The 17824-nt window shown below is 52.6% G+C and overlaps 1 protein-coding gene across 1 annotated transcript in view; it reads right to left on the reverse strand.

Annotated features, from left to right (window-relative positions):
* Positions 1-17824, reverse strand: part of RBFOX3 (RNA binding fox-1 homolog 3) — a 161874-nt gene that overhangs the window by 98660 nt on the left and 45390 nt on the right. The window contains exon 2 of the mRNA XM_066235586.1: positions 11060-11099. The gene's annotated coding sequence lies outside the window, so the exon portion shown is untranslated. The remainder of the gene's footprint in view (positions 1-11059; positions 11100-17824) is intronic.

Here is a 17824-nt window from a genome sequence, read left to right on the forward strand (position 1 = left end):
AGCTCTGTCCACATTCTTACCCAGGTCTTCCCAGAGCTGAAAGAGCAACTTGGCACTCTACGCTTGGTACCTACTCAAAAATACATCATCATTTCAGAACTGCAGCTTTGGCTTCAGAGTAGGCTTGCAGGCTGGAAGGAAATCGATGAGGCAATGGTGTGGCACTGGGTTGGCAGGCAGGTCCTGGTGACCACAAGCTGGCATTCAGTTTACTGGCACTTGCAGCGACCTTAAGAGGGGCCCCTCTCCCTCCCTTCTGCCTCCTATCCCTCCCGCTGCTGGGTGCTCTCCCCTCTGGGCTCTCAGGGTTAGTTCCCAGGTTGCCCGCTTCAGCACCTGCTCTGGGCGTGCCCCTCTGTTGAGGTTCTGACTCATACTGTCAGGTGCCCGCACTCCTGCCTGGCTCTCTGCTCAGGCTTGAGCTTCCCATCCTGTAGCCCAGTGCTCCCCAGGCACGGAGTCCCCCATGGTGGGAGGCAGTGGTGAGGGTGGAGGAGCAGCAGCTCCCAGCCTAACAGATCCCATGGATGGGGATGGGAGACTGACTCTGAGGCTAGAAATTAGAGAGTGGGAGAGGACACAAGGGCCTCAGAGCTCTGGAAGGCGGGAGTTGACAGGGACAGAGAGGTGAGACTGGCCTGAGACTCCAGCCCCAAGTCTGGGAGGCAGCAGGGAGGAAGAGGAGCTGCAGAGGAGAGAGTGTTGTGCTCCCCAGCCTGGCTGTAGGCCAAGTTAAGATGAGGCACCACACCTGCCAGGCCAGACGCGGAGTGGCCAGGTAGGGTGCAATAGGGGCCGAGGGTAGGGCTGAGGAGGCTACACAACTGTCCTGCCTCAGCATTCTCCAGGCTGCCCTCCCCATGAGTCCCTGTGGTGCTGGGGCGGGGCCCCGGGGCTCGTGTCTTCCCTTCCCGGATTCTTGCTCAGCCCTGTCGGAAGTGAGAGGGCTGACTGTCCCAGCAGGCTGGTCTCCCTGCCCATCGCCTCGGACCAGTGCTGCCCATGGGCCACAAGCCCCCGAGGGACCTGGGCCCCAGGACAGGCGGGAGGGCACTCTGTCAGCCTGAATGCCAGACCTCCCAGACTGTCACCCTGCCTTTGAACAGACAAAAGGAAACTGTTCTTTCTAAGGCTCTTAAGATTTCTTCAAATGAGGGAAAGAGGGGCCCACAGGCTGGATATGGGGATGCAGATGGGGGTCTTACACACTGAAGAGTGACAGCAGATGGCAAGCATCCTGTCACCCTAGGACCTGGGCTAGTGGCTAAGTGGGACATGTGTGCTGCTGTCTTTGGGCTAGGAACCAGTCAGATAAGCCCGCCACTGCCCCTGTCTGCAGCGGGGTGGTTGGCCTGGACAAGAAGCACAAGCAGCCCTCCCCACCCTGCTGAGGCCAGCCATGGGCGAGGAGGGGCACGGGGAGGCTCACGACTGGCTGCAGTGGGGATCACTGCATTCACACTTTGTTATCCCAGCCCAAGGGACGGGGAAGGAGGAGGGGGCTTCAGCGGCTCCCGGCCTCTGGCTGGGTGAGCCCGAGGCACGCACCAAGACAGAGGGAGTGATGCCAACCTTTAGGCCGCTGGGGTTGGCAAGGATGCTGGTGGGCAGAGGAAGGTGGGGTGCAGGAGTGGGGCTCAGGGCAATGGTGTGTGCTCACGTTGCATGCTGTGTGCCTGCTCTCCACACCCTCTGTGAGCTACAAATGTTGGAGGATGAAAAAGGAAATGCTCAGAAGGTCCGACTCCCCAGCGACCTGCAGCCTGATCTCTAGCAGGTCTGATGACCTTCGCATTCCCTGGGGTGCAAGCACTTATGAACTAGCCCATATCAAGGAGCCAGCCTGGCCAGGATGTTTCCAGAGGCCCCAAAGCCAGCAAACCCAGCTCTGCCATTGACAGCCCTACTCTGAGCCTCAGTTTCCTCCTCTCTAAGCTGAGTGGAAAACAGCAGCCCAGCTCCTAGGCTGTGTCCATAATCAGACAAGATTGATCAAATGACCAGGGATCACATGAGATAGTAAATAAATCTCAGATCCTTGTACACAGAAGGAGTGACCCAGACACAGGACATCAGAGCTGAGATGGGTCTCCCAGCCTCCCTACAACTTGAAGGAGGGCCTGTCACCCTGCACTTTTCAAAAGCCAGAGCTCCAAGGACAGGGAATGAGCAGTGTCTTCATGCTCAACCCTGGCCTTGGGGTGTCCCTTTTCCAGGTCCTTGCCGAGACAAATGAGCAGCCATACACTGTAGACACAGTGCTCAAGCCTGAGACTTGGTCATGTTTCATCTGGGTGTGCCCAGAGAGCCCCATGGAGCTGGATGTTGGGCTCAGAAAGCTCACAGGGACCTCAGTCCCACCACAGATGGCCCTGAGGGTCCACCCTTCCCTTCTTGGTGTCCAGCTGGCTCACATAGCCTTGGGATTTCAATCAGCTGCGCCAAATCCGCCCGGGTAGGTGGGCAGCTCCTAGAGGTCAGGGGCTCAGCCATGCCTGTTGCAACCCAGCAGCTAGTGTGGCACTGGGCACACAGCAACTGCCTGTCATTGTCAGCCAGGGCTGAACAGAGAATTCAAAGGCTGCGGAGCATGGCGGGATTGCTTTTTATGGAGCATGGGGTGGAGGGGACCTCCCTGCGGAGACAAAGAAGCAATCTCCTCTATGGTCAGGGGCTCTGCTGACCAGCCAGGTGTCATGGCTCAGGTTTGGCGAGTTTGGGGTAGAGTGATAGACTTCACACCACATCTCTGGGAGAAATGGGTAGGGAGCTCTGTTTCCCTAAGTATTGTCATTGCTCACCCTTTCTTGTACACTGGTACACTGCCTTATCCCCGGGACCTGGCCATGCTGCCAGCAGCTTCCATAAATAAGTGACATGTCTCCTGGCATCATCTGAACTCTGAGGTGGCTGTGCCATCGCCCTTTCTAGAAAGACTGGCTCAGGTGGCCATGTCTCACAGGCAGCACCTGCACTGAGTGAAGCTCTAGGGTGTCGTTGTAACAACACATGCCTGGGTGCACGCACGTAGCGAGGCAGGAGTCTGCAGCCACACGCAGATCTCAGGCACACACACGCGCACACAGGTCCTTCCCTGCACACACGCATACGTGTGCACAGGCACCCGCCACATTTACGTGCCGGCCTTGGCCCCACACACATGTACCAATGTGGCAAATGCATCGGAGTGACCTCCTGTGGGCAGATTCACTTTCACATATGCCCTGGAGGTCTTCAGCCAGTCAGCTCCAGGGGACCTACCAGGGCCCCAGCATAGAAATGTGGCCCTGTACCTGGGTGAGGTGGAGACGCCTGCCACCAATTCAAACCATGGCCTTGTAGATGGATGGAGTGAGACATGGAGAGAGAAGATATAGCACCTTCCCACTGGAACACCAGCACTGATGAATAAATAATATGGAGGGGAAGGAAGAGGGATGGGGCTGGGAGCAGTTCCCCCTCTGAGCAGGTGGGCTAGGGAGGGGACCCTCAGTGCAGCCGTGACTCTCACATAGGCCTAAGTGTTCCCAGCTTGGCTGCTGTGCACAGGCCCTCCAGCGCCGCAATAAAGCAAACCGCACTCTTAATAATTCAGCAGCAGGAGAGGGGCCTAGAGAGGGAAAACCCACTTCAGGGCTGGGAGAGGGCAAGAGGAGGAGAGAAGGTGGGTGGGCAGGGAGTAGTGGGAAGGCAGGATTAAACTCCACCTCCCTCACACCTGCTGCTTCCATTTGTGTCCTGATTTTTAAAGAGGTGCTTGCAGATTCTTCTACCCCAGTGGTGACTTACACAGTGGCCACTGAGCTCTACCTACCTCTCTCCAGAGCCTGGGATGTCACCTGGCTCTCCCTCCCAACATGAGAAATTTTTCTGCAGAATCCAAGGATGAGGTGGGGATGAATTCCGGCAGCCCCTCCATGAGTCACTGGCTGTCATCGCCAGAGAGTTCTCCCGTTGAGCAGCCCCTGAAACCCGCCTGTAGGAGCCCTCTCACTGATCTTAGAGGGTCTGAGGCTACACGGAGCGAGCACCTACATCTCCTGCAGGCCTAGCCCTCGAATCCTCCGGGACACATCATCTAGCTGTCCAAACTTTGCTCCTCTGGGAAAATGGCTCAGGTCTCATTGAGGAATGTTTTATGAACCGTCCCCCTGGCACATAGTGAGTGCCTCCAAAATGAGCCCAGAATTCTAGGGTGGCCCTGACTAGTTTCTGCCCTCCATAATCTGGGAACATAACTTTACTCACACAATCCAAATAAAATTGGCTTTCAAGGGCAGCCACTTATTTTTTCGGGGGACCACACCCACAGCTTTCCACGGAACACTCCTGGTTTATACCATAATCGGTAACAGCACTTCTAGTTTGGTTGACACATTACTGAGTGTGTCGCTACAGAGTCACATGTTGAAATAAATACCTGCAATATCTTGGGGCGGGGCCTTTGGGAGATAATTAGGGTTAGACAAGGTCCTGAGGGTGGAGCCCTGTGATGGAATTAGTGCCCCTATAGGAGTTAGGAGAAACTTTGTTTCCTGCCACACGAGGATATAAGGGAGAAGTCTGCAACCTGGAAGAGGGCCCTTACCAGCACCCGGCCGTGCTGGGCACCCAGATCTCGGACTTCCTGTCTCCAGAACAGTGAGAAACAAACTTCTGTTGTCTATGAGACACTCAGTCTGTGCTGTTCTGCTATAGTGTCCTGAACCAACAAAGACAGCTGCCCTAATTACACTGAACTCACCATCGATCAAACCACTATGAGAGCAGGTAAGAAACATTGCCACTTGTCAGCCACCCATAGGGATAAAAGCTGCCCTCTTTGCTGACGACCTCCCCCATGACATTCACAGACCACCTGGCTTTCTGTTAGCCTTAGGATCAAAAGGAATCAGGTGTGGGGAGCCACGCCGGCCAGGTGTGCATGTCTGTCTGCTCTTCCTTCCCGACAGAGGGGACTGGACAGTTTCTCCCGCCCAGCCACTGGCACAGGCTATTCCCATCATGGGCTCCATCTCTGTCACACTGTGTCAAGTCTCCCTGTTTCCCCTCCTCCCTCCTCTCCCTGGCCCCGCCCGAGCTCCTGTATGGCCTATGGCACATGCTGTGAGCAAAGCTGTCCCCCCACCCCCAGCAGGTGGGGCAGCTTCGAAGCCTGTGAGAGACGTGTGCCTTGCTCTCTGCACCGTGACCTGCCTCCCGCTTTCTGAAACCAGATGATAAATTACTCTGGCCAAGCGGAACATGCCCCGACAAGCCTCCTTTCCAACTGTAATTAATACCCTGGGGAAAACACAGACTCCAGGTTTTCTACTTTCGCACAAACACATGTGCACATAGACTCTGCTTTCCGCTGTCCGCCAGTCCCGGCTCCACTGTTTTGTGACCATCTTCTTCTACAGGAAGCTCAGGCCACCCAGCTGGATAGATCCTGAAAGCCAAGGGAGGCACCGCTCCCTGTGATGCGGAACTGACAGTTCAGGAGCTGGTGTTTCAGCAAGCTGTGCCCAGGTTGCTGATGCAATGTAGTTTTGGCCTTAGAAGAAACGACCATGGGTTGGGGTGAACCCTTTGGGCATCTCTCCCTCCACCCTTCTTTTCCCCACCATGACAGCCTAAGTGATGCACTAGTCCAAAAACACAGGTGTGTACTTATCAGAGAGTGCTTGACATCTGATATTCCTAAAAAAGCTGTACAATGAGTCATATAGCTCCATGAAGCTGGCTAGACAGCCACCCCCACCACATCTGACAATGGACACGCTTTCTCAATGGATGGGAGAGCCTTAGTGGGCCAGGAAGTGTCCAGTTCCTGAGTTGTGTGCTGGTCTGTCAGCTCCTTCGGTGTGGCGGGTGGAGGCAGGGCTGGGAAGGGTTCAGAAACCCACATTCCCATACCGGGAGCATTGATTTTCCTCAAGGGAAGTTTTCGGCATGGGAAGAAGCTTGGGTAGCTAGGGCTGTGGTCCTGCTTTGGCCATTTGCAGTGGGAATCTGTGCAAACCAGTTACACATCCTGAGCTTCAGTTTTCCCATCTGTAAGAGGGACCTTGCTGTGAGGGTCAAGTGCAACAACCTGTATGGAACATGCTGACAGCCGTTTGAGGCCCCTGGTGCTAGAGAAGTTCTGCACAACAAGGACTGAGTGTAGCCCGGGCTGTGCCTGGCCCAGCGAGGGGATATGGGGTATGGGGACTACGATTCAGAAGACTGAACGGCCTTAGCTCCAGGTGGCTCCTCCTCCCTGCTTAGTTACTCTTGTTGAGGGCAAGGAGGATGCTGCCCCTGACCCCCTGTGACAAGTTGAAATGGTGAAGCAGTCAGGGATGTTGGGGTCTCTGGGTTCCCTGCTTCCCCACCACATAGGTAGGTGCTCAGAGGCTTGGAGATATAGTTCCTCCATCCTCCTAATTCTTTACAAGCCAAATTTTCCCAGGGATAAATTCTGCAAAGAGCCCTTAGTAATGCTCTTCCAAGACCTAAACTCTGTTGCTGGCAACTCTTCCTAATTATGATGGTGATAGGGGGAGCGCTGTGCTCACGGCAGAGGAAATGGTGATTGTTTCTTCACATGCACCGCATGTTCCCAGGCCCTTGCTGCTTCGACAAGTGCTGCGGGTGCTGTCACTCATACTCTACCCTTGGGTCTTTGAGTTGAGAATGATTTTTAAGACACTAGACACCAGGATTGAAGTACAGTAAACCCTGAGAGGCGGGAGACACATGAGGGAGCCCCCACAGCTCACTATCGGGAGAGTCTTCACACCCAGGTTCAGGCACTCCGAGTAGAGCCCGGTGTGCTCCCTGGGCTGAGGAGACAGAGCTGAGAGTCTGGGGAGACCACGGGGGAGTGGCAGATGGAAGGAGAGCTCCGGAGAATACAGAGGGTCTCCGCCGAGTAGCTGCTTAGTACTGGTCAGCACATGTGTTTGTGGGAATACCCTGGGCCAAGGAAAGATCCACCCAAGAGGATTAGAGAACATGGTGCTGGGTTGGGAATAGTGTGTCCCCACCCGCCAGACAGGGACACCTCCCACTGCTTGGAGCAATGGGCAGAGCACTCAGAGGGCAGAGGGCTCATTGGACCTAGGTGAAACGCAGATGGCATCCCTTCTGACAGATCTTAAACGTGAGATCTGAGAGGAACAAGTAACTTAACTACATCCCAGAATAAAGCACAAGAATATTTATAGGATTAAAAGTATCCAGCACCCATCGAGGGAAAAAGTCCCATGTCCAACATCTAATCAAAGACATACAAGAAGCAGGAAAACATAGCCCAAAATGAGGAGAAAAATGAATCCTTTGAACGTGATCTGGCATTGACACGCAGTTAGAACGAGCAGACAAGGATATTAGAATAATTATCACTGTATTCCATTTGTTCCAAAAGTTAAATGGAAACATGTAAGATATAAAAAAACCCAGGCCAACTGAACTTGTAGAGATAAAAATGCCCACGGTATGGGGCAGGGTCAGTGGCAGAGTAAACAATGCAGAAGAAAACATTTGCAAACTTAGACATAAATGCGTTATTTTCCCTATTTTTGAGGCCAAAAATGGATAATAACGAGAAAAAGCCATTTGAAAAGTAGATAAAGAACATCTGTGAGCTGCAGGACAACTTCAAGTAGCCAAAATACATGTTGAAAGTGGTGGTGGTGGTGGTGAACAGAAGGATGTTTGAAGAAACAATGAAGAAAATATCTCCCACTTGGATGAAAACTACAAACTCAGAGACCCAAGAACTTCAACAAACTCACAAAATTGCTCAAAACCAGTAATAATGAGAAAACATTTTTACAAAGTATGATTGCTTACTTGACTAGTATCATGTACACCTAAAGAACCCCCAAACTCAACAACTCAGCCCAATAAAAATGTAGGTAAGGCCCTGGCCGGTTGGCTCAGTGGTAGAGCGTCAGCCTGGCGAGCAGGAGTCCCAGGTTCCATTCCTGGCCAGGGCACACAGGAGAAGTGCCCATCTGCTTCTCCATCCCTCCCCCTCTCCTTCCTCTCTGTCTTTCTCTTCCCTCCCTCAGCCAAGGCTCCATTGGAGCAAAGTCGGCCCTGGGCGCTGAGGATGGCTCTGTGGCCTCTGCCTCAGGCGCTAGAATGGCTCTGGTTGCAACAGAGCGACACCCCAGATGGGCAGAGCATCGCCCCCTGGTGGGCATGCCAGGTGGATCCCGGTCGGGCGCATGCGGGAGCCTGTCTGACTGCCTCCCGTTTCCAACTTCAGAAAAATACAAAAAATAAAATAAAATGTAGGTGAAGATTTGAACAGATATGTCACCAATATAAGGTGTATGGCCTGACCAGGCGGTGGTGCAGTGGATAGAGCGTCTAGGTTGAAAACCATGAGGTCACTGGCTTGAACACAGGCTAATCCAGTTGGAGCACAAGCTCACCAGCTTTAGTGCAGGGTCCCTGGTTTGTGCGTGGGATCATTGACATGACCCCATCATTGCTGGCTTGAGCCCAAAGGTCTCTGGCTTGAAGTCCAAGGTTACTGGCTTGAGCCCAAGTTACTTGCTTGAGCAAGTGGTCTCTGGCTCAGCTGGAGCTCCCTGGTCAAGGCACATATGGGAAAGCGTTAATGAACAATTAAAGGTGTCGCAACAATGAGTTGATGCTTCTCATCTCTCTCCCTTCCTATCTGTCTCTCTCTCTCAATTAAAAATTAGATGTATGGATATCAAACCAACACATAAAATAAGGCTCAACATCATTAATTATTAGGAAAACGCAAATTAAAACCACAACGAGATGCTATGCCTACCAATAGAATGGCTAAAACTATAAAGTTGGCAATACCAAGTGTCGACGAGGATGCAAGCCTGTAATTATCACCCATGACCAGTGGGAATGTGATATGGTACAAAACCACTTTGGAAAACAGTTTGGCATTGACTTGAAAAAGCTAGCAATTCTTAGCACAGGGTCCAGCTGTTTTATAGATGAACATTTTACCTGAGAGGAAAGAGAACAGGCCGTACACAGACTCGTCCATGAACGCTCTGTGCGGCTTCCTGCATAATATCCCCAAACTAGAAACAACCCAAGTCTCCTTCCAGGAGCAAACAGAAAACGAACTATAGTGCGTTCATAGCATCGAGTACAACTCAGTAGGGAAGGGAGTGAATGGTGGACACGCACCATGGCCTGGATGACTCGTGAAGTAACTGTGCTGAGTGTAAGGAGCCAGACAGACAAAAAAGGAGTGCATATGATGTGATTCTATATGTATAAAACTCTTGGGAATGCAAGCTATTCCACAGTGACAGGACGCAGACAGCGCTCGCCAGGGATGAGGGGGTTGGGAAGAGGCAGGAGGAAGAAAGTTCAGGGTGCAGAAACTTTGAGGGGTGATGGACAGGTCTGTATCTTGACAGCAACGACAATGTCATGGCTATAAACATACGTCAAAATGTACCAAACTGGACACCCTAAAAAATAATGTGAAGCTGACCATATGTGCACTATCCCTTGATAAGCTGTTTAAAAACAATGGACGTTCAAAACGCAAGCCAGCGCAGTCCTGCATCACTCCTGAGAGCACAGATGGCTTCTTCATCCGAGCTCCTGCACCCGAGGGCTCCTTTGGTTGCTTCCGGTAAAATGAGACTCAGTTTACAAAGAGGGCGTGTCACCAGGCTGTAAGGTGGTAAGAGAAGCAAACCTCCCTGTGGTTCAGAATACTTGAATTAGGTTCTGGCTGGGTAGCTCTGTTGATCAGAGCTCATCCTGCTACACTAAGGTTATACAGGTTCAATGCCCAGTCAGGGCACATAGAGGAATCAACCAACAAATGCATAAATAAGTAGAACAATACATTGATGTTTCTCTCTCTCTAAAATCAATGTAAAAAGAAGAAGAATGGTTGAATGAGAGCATGAGATAACACTGTTCACACTTTCTTTGTCTCTTCAAACACTGACTGAGACAGGATGGCCCCTCCCTGGGGATCCTGGCATGCATCACCCATCACGGGAGCCCACAGCCACCTGAACAGGTCCCCTGAGTTCCGCCTCATGTCCCCATCCTGATAGAAAGCCAGTGAGCGAGGTCTGAGTGTCCTTTCAACCCAGTCCCTTGAGGCCCTGTGGTGACCAGCCATCAGGATGGGAGGCCCCTTGACAGGTCCAGCTCTATTTGGTTAACACCTGCTTCTGAGCCTAGGGTGGGCTTCCGACAGAAACAATACAAAAGACATCACAAAACAGAATTTCCAGTGTCCGGCTCAGCAAGAGGCTGGATCCCCCACCCCGGCAGCTTGACTTGCCATTTCTGATACGTGGACATAGCTTTGCCGTTCGTGTACATATGGCCCGAGACCCAGGAGCCAATGAGGAGAAGTCCCCCAGAAACCTGAGTTGCAAATACACCATGGGCCTGCATTTTCTAATTTCATTCACAACACATAGACATCAAATACATTTCTCCTCCAAAGTAAAACTGCCAGTAAGTCTATGAGAAGGATCAGCGGGCGGGTGATAGGGGGCTGGCTGCAAGAGAAACATGGACTGAGGGCTCCTGTCTGAAATGTCCAGTCCCCTATGAGGGTCAGCATTGGGAACTGAGCTGGAATCCACAGCCCCTTCCCCGTGGAGACCAGGCCACAGAGAGGAGTCTGACCACCCGGACCAGCTGGACCAGTGAGCCAGGCTGTCCTTGGGTTCCAAGGGCCTTGCAGTCCAGGAGATGCACACATACCTGGGGTGGGGGTGGGACTATAGGGCAAAGTGGGGGCTGGGGGAGGGAGAGGGGCGGGGCCAGAGAGGCTGTAAACATACTCTGTCCCTTTGTGTCCCTCCAGGCTCCTCTGGGCTAGAGGCCCTTCTTCCAAGCACAAACTGGGCTGGCCCACAGGGTCACAGCACACAAGGCGTCTGCTGGTGCTAAGCAAGCCAAACCTTCATTCACTCTTCATCCATACAACCCGCCAGCGAACAGGACCTTCAGAAGCCACATGTTCATTGACAACAGCTCCCAAGATGTCCAACATGCTCATATATGTTAAAAACTATTCAGGGGGAGGAAAAAAGGAGTCCTTTACCTTTTATTCAGCCAATGTTCCCCGAGGCACTGTGGGCTCTCTAGGAAGAGAAAAAGAGAGGAGACAGAGTTATGACCAGTATGGTCACTGCCTCTGGTTGCTGGCTGCTACTTGCTTGCGGACAGGCCAGGTTCGGAGGCGCTCCTCTCCCTGGGGGGCCCAGGGTAAACCCCCACACTGTCTGTCTGCACTGAGCGTAGTTGAGAGTCCTGTTTTACTTGATAGGCAAAGACAAAGGGGGAGAGAACACCCTGGGCCTGTCATCAGATTTTCCAACTCATGTCCTCTACAACACAGGGCTATTCCTTGGAGTTTTCTCTCCTTCTCTTTGCCCCAAACTCTAAGTGACCCCTTTCTTCTTCCTGCCCACCTGTTTTTTTTTGTTTGTTTGTTTGTTTTTTACAGAGACAGAGAGAGAGTCAGAGAGAGGGACAGACAGACAGGTAACAGAGAGATGAGAAGCATCAATCATTGGTTTTTCGTTGCTCATTGCGACACCTTAGTTGTTCATTGATTGCTTTCTCATATGTGCCTTGACCACGGGCCTTCAGCAGACCGAGTAACCCCTTGCTGGAGCCAGTGACCTTGAGTCCAAGCTGGTGAGCTTTTGCTCAAACCAGATGAGCCTGCAGTCAAGCTGGCAACCTCGGGGTCTCGAACCTGGGTCCTCCGCATCCCAGTCCAATGCTCCATCCACTGCGCCACCGCCTGGTTTTGAGGTGACCCTCTCACAGGGACTCTGTAGGTCCCGATGGTGGTGTCTGACCTGGACTCTGCAGGACTTGTCTTCCCCCAACCCCCAGGCATCACTCTGCCATCGTGTCATCATACAAACCTAACATTAGCCAAAGGGTCGGCAACTAGTGTTGCTTACAGAGGATTGCCTTTCAAACCCTAAATGCAGTGATTCAGGGGCAGCCTCATGCACTGTCTGGACCCCACACAAGAGCAGCTCAGGGCTGACGCCAGCAGGGCAGGGACCAGGTGTCTACACGTGTGACAACCCAGGGACCTGGGGAAAGAGATCAAGGCACCTGCCCGAAGTCGCAGAGCTGACTTCAGGGTCTGGGACAGAAGCTACACACACGGGGCTGGACCCCTAGTCCTGCCTTTTTCTCATCGGGCTCTTTGGAGATAAGATGTGTGTGGATGGGCACGTCGTGTGCTTTTCCAGGATCTAAATGCTCCTTATTCATGTGACTGACACTTCCTAACTTTTTGCGGGTAGACCCAGCATGCCTCTTTCATTGTGGTAAAACACATACAGTATAAAACCTACTATTTCAAAGTGTACAGTTCAGTGGCAGGAAGTGCATTCACAATGTTATGTGACCACCATTACCACTCTCTGGTTCTAGAACTTTCTCATCACCCCAAAAGGAAACTACAGGCCCACTAAGCAGTCACTCCCCACACCCCTCTCCCCATCTGTGCATGTCTATTTTTTATTAACTTAGCATACGCAAGACAAAAGTGAGCAAAGCCCTCTAGAATCAGAAGTTGGTCAGGCCAGGCCTCTTTGTTAAGACGTAGAGAGATCATCGTCATCACCATGGACCTCCCCCTCTAGCACGGGCCACCGCTGTCACAGGCTGGGCACACTTCACGTGCCAGGTGCTTGAAGACAGTGGCCTCGTTCATCCTCACAACCCTCAGAGGTGGGCACTGTTCTGATGAGCCCCACTTTCCAGGTGAAAAAATAGGCCAGTTTTGGTGAAGCTGGAGCACCAGCTGGGACCTGGGGCAGTGGAATTTCCCAGGGCCGGTTCCCACCCACAGTACACAGCACCGTGGCGGGGGAGTGAGAATAAGAGACAGGAGGCGGCACTTCGTGCAGTCTGCCTGGCATGCTGCTGGAGTCTGTGCAAATCACCACAAGGCGTTTTCTAGGATTTGTAGGCCCCCCAACCCCGCCCCGTGCCCACGGATCCACTTGCATTAACCACTGCCTTCAGTTGGGTTGTTTTTTTTTTAATATTGTTGACTTATTTCTTGGTTTCTTTTCTTAAAAGTGAGTTTTCCTCCCAATTCAATTCATTTTAGTTCCATTTAATTCAACCCACCCAGTGAGCAAACATGCAGCCCGGGCTGTGGACTGTGGTCTGGGTGAGTGCAGGGCAGGGTGCCAGGAGGAAGCCGCTGTCTCCTGCTGCCCTTTCTTCACCCCCAAGGCAGGTGGCAAGGAGCACTCTGCAGTCCTGGGGTCTGCATGGCCCATCCCTCCTTCCTTGTCCTAGTCCCCTCTACCAGACAACTCTCATGTCCCCCTCACCCCCACCTTTACCCTCTGCTTCTTGGGCTTTCTGCCCGCCCCACAGATCTCTTCTAAGCACAGGGAAGGCCCCGAATTCCCAATCTAGGCTACATCAGCACAGACTGGAGTTGGCACACAGCCCCTCCCGCCCTGGCCAGCATCCAGCGGTCCTGACCCCGAGTCTCTCCTCACAGCCCTAATTTCCCTGAATGTTTCTTATGGTCCTAAGTGTCCTTCTTTGGTCAAAGCAAAAATATGTGGTGTGAACACTAGGGTGATTGTGCCCAATCTATGACAGGAGACTTGGGAGTCTGGGGCCATGTCTGTCTCCAAAGAGCCTCTGATTTGGACGCAGAACCAGAGGGCCGGCTATGAGGACCTGTTGAGCCCAGTGCCTCCCCCATTCCTGGCACACGAGGTCCAGCCTGTTCTGGCACTTCAGCCCCCCCCCCCCCGGTCTTCCATCACGGACAGAATCACTGGGGTAATGACGCTCTTCTCAGGCCTGGTTGCAGTAAAGGAAGATGGTCCTACCGGCCCTGCCACCCCCCTGAGGATGGGCTGACCTGGGCTGGACCTTGCCCTGCCTGGACGTCTCCCTCCTCTTTCACTTGGCAGCCCCAGTCTGGGAGAAGCAGAGGGGTGCCTGGAGCTCACCGCTCCACCGCATTCCTGAGTGTGCCCACCTGCCCCCCTACCCTTGGGCAGGAGTCAGGAGGAAGTAGGGAGCTGATTCTCACCTGACTGTTAGCAAACACCCCTCTCAGTGGCTCAGCGGGATAATCAATCACAGTGATTTGTCTCCAGGATCAGGTTCTTGGAAGAGCACAGCTCCTTAGGTTGGGGCGCTAACTTCCCTGAGTGCACTTGGGGAAAGACCCTTGAGCAAGGCCAAACACAGCGAGATGCACTTCCCAAGCTTGGCGGGGGGGGGGGGTCCCCACCTAGACCTCCTGGCACTGCAGGGGCCTCAGAGCTTGCTGAGCTACAAGACCGCAAACTGCCCAAGGACGCCTCACTATGCAAGGAGTTACCCAGAGCACAGCTGCTCTCTATTTACCGGATGGGAACTCCCTACTGGTAGCACTTGCCACCTCTCCTGCTAGACTGTGACACCCTATCCCCCACTGACGGGCACAGGCCTTGTCTGAAGGCCCATATCCCCAGGGCCAAGCTTGGGCCAACACAGGTGGGAGACAGCAGATATTTGCAGAAGAAATGAACCAGCCAGTAAGGGTTTGCCTCACGGTATCTAGACCCAACTACTATTTTGAAGAGTGGGCTTGGGTCTTTCTAGAGTGACACTTGCTCCTAGGGATCCCGTCACCCATACAGACCCTTTCCTATGGTCTCCTGGGCTGCTCAGTCCCCCTTTACATCCTAAACCTCCCTCAGAGGCTGAGCGCCTCTGAGGGGCAGGTTTCTGTCTTTCTTCAACTCCGTCGGAGGGATAGAGGCCTCCCACTTTGACCCTGTTCTCTTCTGCTTGTCAAACATTTTGTCCTTCAGAAATTAAACTATGATGGGTTTGCCTGACTTGTGGGATGACAAGACCATGCATCCGTCAGTGAAACCCATATTCAGTATGAACTGTGCAGAATGACTGGCCAGAAATGCTCTCTTAATGTTGTAACCCAGGCCACTCCCTCACTGCAGGCTTTCCTGTCTACCACATGTGGCACCTGGATGTACCCCCCCCCCCAGTTAGGTGCTGAGTCACTTGGCTCTGCAGTGGGAATAGAAAGGCACGGCGAAGGCAGGACACATCATCAGGACTGCTCGTGGCTCTTATGTGTGAAGTTGATTTGTGAGCAGTAGCCTTCTTGGTTCTTTTTTACAGAGCACTTGTGATGGGCCAGTCACGGGAGAAACACTGTCAACCTCACATCAACCCTGCCCAGGAGGCAGGAAGGATCCCTGGTCACCGGTGAGAAGAGGGAAGATCAGCTGTTCATCCTGGTCCATTCCTCTTGAAGTCCAAATGCCTCCACTCCTGGGGAACAGGTATCTGGAGAACAGGCCTCCTCTGGGAACACTTGGGTGCCTCCTTTGCTCCTGTGGCAAGAATAACAGAACCAGCCACAAGTGCCTTGGTCCCAGGACAAAGGGAAAGTGGCCTGCCCCAGCCGTGGAGTTTAGGAGAGGAAACTGGCAGCCAGAGAGGCTGGCGGGTAGATGCGTTGTCGCAGGGGCAAGCTTGGCTGTTGGAAGCTGGGGAATGGATTATTTCTGGGAAGTCACAGTGCCTTGGTCTCCCGGGGCAGCTGTGACAAAATGCCACAGCCTGGTGGCTCCCTTGGCTCTGGAGGCTGAGAGATCCCAGGTAAAGGTGCCAGCAGACCGGTTCCTGGTGATGGTCCTCTTCCTGGCTTCTTGCTGTGTCCTTGTGTGTTGGACAGCCAGCACGCATATGTCTTCTTATAAGGACATGAAGCCCTGGCTGGTTGGCTAAGGGGATAGAGTGTCAGCATATGGACGTCCTGGGTTTGATCCTGGTCAGAGCACACAAGAGAAGTGACCCATCTACTTTTCTCCCCTTCTGCTTTCCCCTTCTCTCCTTCTTCCCCTCCTGCAGCCAGTGGCTCAATTGTTTCAATCATTGGTCCCAGGTGCTGAGGATAGCTTGATTGGTTCAAGTGTTGGCTCTGGGCACTGAGCATAGCTCAGTTGATTGAGCATCAGCCCCAGACAGGGTTGCCAGGTGGATCCCAGTTGGGGCACATGTGCAATCTATCTCTCCTCCTCTCACTTAAAAAAAAAAAAAGGACACAAACCCCATAATGGGGACCCCACCCTCATTGAGCCCTAGTCACCTCCCAAAGCCCCTACCTCCAGACACCATCACCATGGGGTTAGGGCATCAACAAGTGGATTTGAGGGGACATGGATGTTCAGTCCACGGCACGGTTTCCCAGTTGTTACGTCTTTCCCTTGCCTTTGTCCTTCTTTTGTTTTTCCAAACGGGCCACGATGATGCTGGGCCTTTGTTTATGATGTGAGCAGGTTTATTTGGTGACTTGCAAGCTGCTGCAGTGCAGTCGACATGGCTAGGAAGGATCTTGGGGCCCCCTGGCCGCACCAGTCATGCTGATCTACGGGGCCCGCACTGCACCCCGTGGAGGTCCCAGCCCCATGGAAGCCAAGTGGAGGCATGTGGGCAGCTTTAAAAGCCTGCCTGCCTGCCTGCTGCTGCTCTGGTCACCTTGGGTTTTAGTAAGTGTCCACTTTGTACTCTCTAAGGGGAACTGGAGGTGAGAGGCGCAATTTTATAAATAAAAAATTAACTGCGGTGGCTTAAACACAACATTTGATGGTGATCATGATGGCAGAACAACTTCAAGTTAAAGGGTTTTTTTCCTCTTCTGAAAAGAAATTCACCTTTGGAGAGGAAAGAAGAGGAGGGAAGGGGAGGGGAGGACAGAAGGAGGGGAGGAGACACTTGATTGAGGCTTCTGGCCTCCAGAAATGTGAGAGAGTCCATTTCAGTTATTCTCAGCCACCCCCCCCCCCCCCGCCAGTGTGTGGAGGTTTGTTATGGCAACCACAGGACTTAGCCCATTTAGTGGCACTTGTCCCTATCCTTGCCCGTACCCTCCCATCCTGGCCTTGTGCAGCTGGGTTCCCAAACCTCAGTGGCCCCTCCTTCTTCCTGCTCACTGACCCTTCGTGACATTATTCCGACTTAGCCAACCCTGTAATGTCACCCCTTCTGGAGCTGATCTTTCTAATGCAAACTAGAGGGACACGGGAGACACAGGCACTGTCCATAGAGTGGGATGCTGCATGTCACGTAGTGTCACTCAAATAGACCCTGAGTGAAGGACCTTCCAGAACAAAGAAGCCCAGGAAAACCTGTTCCCTTGAGGGGATTTTGAATCCACTTTTTAAAAATTTGTTTGGGGTTTTTGTTAGTTTGAGTTTTTATTGTGGTGGAATATATATAACATACAATTTCCCATTTTAACCGTTTTTAGGTGTGCAAGGCAGTGGCATTAAGCAGATTCACAATGTTGGGAAGTCATGACCCCCGCCCACCTCTAGAACTTCCTCATCTTCCTAAAGTGAAACTCTGCCCATGAAAATACCCACTCCCTATCCACCTCCCCCAACCCCTGGCACAGACCCTTCCACTTTCTGTCCCTATTAATTTGATGACTTGAGAGACCTCATAAGAGTGGAACCACACCATCCTTTTGTGTCTGGTTGATGTCACTGAGCGTCATGTCCTAAGGGTTCATCCACGCAGATTTCAGGATTCCATGCCCCTGTAAGGCTCAGTAATATTCCATCATGTGGATGGACTGCACTGTGTTTATCCCTTTGTCTGCTGAGCAGTTGGGTTTTTAAGACAATGAGAATCATCTACTTGGCCACATTCCCTGTTTTGCCCTGGCCGCCCGCAAATTTGGGAAAACAAACCACTGCTCAACCGACTGTTGTATTTCAAAGCCCCGTGGCCGTGTGTTCCGTCTGCCTTCACTCTGTTGATGCGTTTCCCCTGTATGTTATGT

Source organism: Saccopteryx bilineata, chromosome 6 (genome assembly GCF_036850765.1).
Source record: "Saccopteryx bilineata isolate mSacBil1 chromosome 6, mSacBil1_pri_phased_curated, whole genome shotgun sequence".
In the NCBI taxonomy this organism is placed as follows: domain Eukaryota; kingdom Metazoa; phylum Chordata; class Mammalia; order Chiroptera; family Emballonuridae; genus Saccopteryx; species Saccopteryx bilineata.